This window comes from Balaenoptera acutorostrata, chromosome 5 (genome assembly GCF_949987535.1).
Source record: "Balaenoptera acutorostrata chromosome 5, mBalAcu1.1, whole genome shotgun sequence".
Classification (NCBI taxonomy): Eukaryota; Metazoa; Chordata; class Mammalia; order Artiodactyla; family Balaenopteridae; genus Balaenoptera; species Balaenoptera acutorostrata.
This window is the reverse complement of record NC_080068.1, coordinates 50,888,277-50,891,252: the sequence shown is the minus strand read 5'-3', so window position 1 is coordinate 50,891,252 and position 2,976 is coordinate 50,888,277.

Here is a 2,976-nt window from a genome sequence, read left to right as displayed (position 1 = left end):
AGAGTGCTTCTTCGGATCCTCCGCAGCATTACGCATTAGTGTTATTATCCAAAGGCTTTTTTTTTTCAAAGATGTGCAGAAATTTGTGCTGGTTCTCAAGTTTTTGGGTGACTTGTGACAATTATGTTTTTATAGACCTAAACTAGTGCTAGGTCACTATTGTAAGATGTTAAAAGATCAAGAAGATTCTGTAGGACTAAGGAAATGATTTCAAATCAGCCACATTAGGCTGTAATAGTAGAAACTGGACACTTTAGCAGCATCAGATTTTTGGCTTCAAAGGAGTACCTTTGCTTATGTAGGTTTTATGGTAAGTATGTTGAATTGTACTTTAACTGTATTTTACCACAAAGCAGAATTCATTTATAACACATGTCCATCTTGGATCCAATCCAAGGTGCTTTTGTTATCAGTAATACCAAAAGATCTTTTTACAGGGCATCCCATGGTACTGACCTTGAGAACAACATATGGTGCAGATCTTTTGGCTTTTAAAGTTGTTCAGAGCCAAGTTAAGAAGACCCCTGATGAGGTCTTGTTTTTTCGGTACAGTACATCATTTCTCCTCACTAGGAGTACTTTGATGTAAACCAGCATAGCTTTAACAAATTTTTAAAGAGGGTCATAAATCTGATTTTCAAATGGTTACTCTGACAGTTCTGAACAGTTTGTTTCATGACTGTTATTTCATCATAAAGGTATATCTTCAAAATCTGAATGCCAGTAGTAACTGGATACTTTCAATGCTGTTTGGTATTTTACAGAAAGTAGTGTTACTAACATTTTTTTTAAATACGAAATACAGAAGAAACCATTAAAAATAATGACATGGCTTTTCTAGTTAAAATAGGAATTGGAGAGAGATTTATAATATTTTCCTGTAATTAGGAGAGTAGATTACTATCCAAGAGCTTTTATTTAGAGAAATAGATAAGTAAACAGCAATTTTAGAATAGCTTCTTACTGAATTTACAAAAGAATAACTCTTAGTTATTTTCTGATTAATCCAAGGGTCAGAAATTTAGGTTTATCTCCCAATTTCTTAGTAAAAACAACTGAAATGAAGAGTCATAAACACTGTGGATCAGAATAAAATTACTAGCCCAAAGCCAAATTCTACTTTGAAGCATGTGTACATTCATGAACTGCATTTACACATCCATGCTATAATAGTTACAATTTGAATATCAGTTATTTCAATGTGTTAACTAGAAATGAGCTGCATTTTTTGCCAATGTTCATTGTAATTTTATTTGTGTTATATTAATATCAGTAAGGATATGATCACTTGAATTTTTTTATATTTAAGAATTTTCTGTTTTAATGCACATTACATTTTTATGTAGGATTCCAAACCTTCCCTCTAAATGGGATTTTACCCACATTTGAAAGATTAGCATTATGCTAAGAAGAAATCACGGAGGTCTTATCTTTTTACTACCTTAAAAAAAACTCATTACCTACCCATTATTTATTTGAGTTATTTAATTTTGAATTCATAGTGGACACTCTAATGGGAAGTTTGGGTATGATCTTAAGTTTTATGGAGATTCTGTGATAGAGATGGAGACTCTTTCCCTCAACCTGATTTTGAGTAAAAAAAAAAATTAAAGTCAGTGGACAGTGGAGAAGACTAAGAGGATAGATCCAAGCACAGTATGTCCAAATCCTAGATCTCTACTGGCTGCTTAGAATAAATCAATCCGAGAAGACCTTTCCAAGAATCCGTTCCCAGTTTCTGCCACTATCGTCACAGTTGCCGCAGTCACTTCTACTACTAGTGTTCACAGTGAACTCAGTTTTTGTCTTCTTTTTCATTGGTCTTAGTATCATCGAGAGAGAGAGAACTGTGGGCAAAGTATTGGTATCATCAAGAACCCAGAGCTGCCCACTTGCCATTTATTTTTATGGAGAAATGATGACCAATAGATAGAAATCTGACATAAGAGATAGGGTCCTCCCCACCTGCCACCCAAACAAATGCCTGAACATGGTACATCCCTCAGTCTACTGTTCCCAGAGGTTCCAGCTTAGCCTGAGAAGGAACTGTCCTGTGCAGAGCAGAGCCAGTCATCCCCCATCCAGAGGTTCCTTAAGCAGCCAAGGCCAACCTAAGGATATCACTTCGCTTTCAAGCTTGTAGTAGCCTCTGGATCCTGGAACAAACCCAACCTCAGCACCAAATCAGGTACAACCTGATTGTACCTGATTGTACCTGTACCTCTGGATCCTGGAACAAACCCAACCTCAGCACCAAATCAGGTACAAAGGACTTGATATGGCATTTTTCTCCATATCAAGTTTAAATTTCTGGAAATAGATTTTGGTTGCTAAAGATAATCACAATTATACCATAGTCATTCATTTGAGAAAAGATGAAATGTATTAAAAATATATGTTTAGTTTTAATAAAAAGATAAAATTATTATAGAAATAATTTGGTGAAGAAACCATTATATATTTGAAGAATAAAATTTTTTTCCAGTAATGTTCTCTGTGGTTTTTATACATTCAGTTATTCAATAAAATGAGCAGAGAAAAATCAAGAGTATGTATACAGTGGTTTTGCTTTAACTTCTGCTACATTTTTTCCTCCACCAATAACTGTAATATCTTAGAGTCTGCTAGGTTAGGTGACCCAAGCAGCAGGCCTGCTTCCACCACAATATGAATCTGCCATAGACCTCTTTCCTGCTTTCAGCCTCGCTCGAAACTGGCAGCCTCATGTCACCAGTATATAATTGAGAGCAGTATTCTTAGATTTGTAATATACTGCCGTCAGAACCCAGAGAGGCTTATTAGGCATTGTGCTTCCTTATTCATAGTGGGAGATGCAAGTTGTACTAATTTGTCTTTTACTTCAGAGGGCATGTCCTAGCGTGCCCCTGGTCACTGGACCCTCCTCCCCCAAAATTTTACTCATGTGGTAGGCCCCTGAATTTCATCTCACCCTCTAGAGCATATGTACTTTATCAA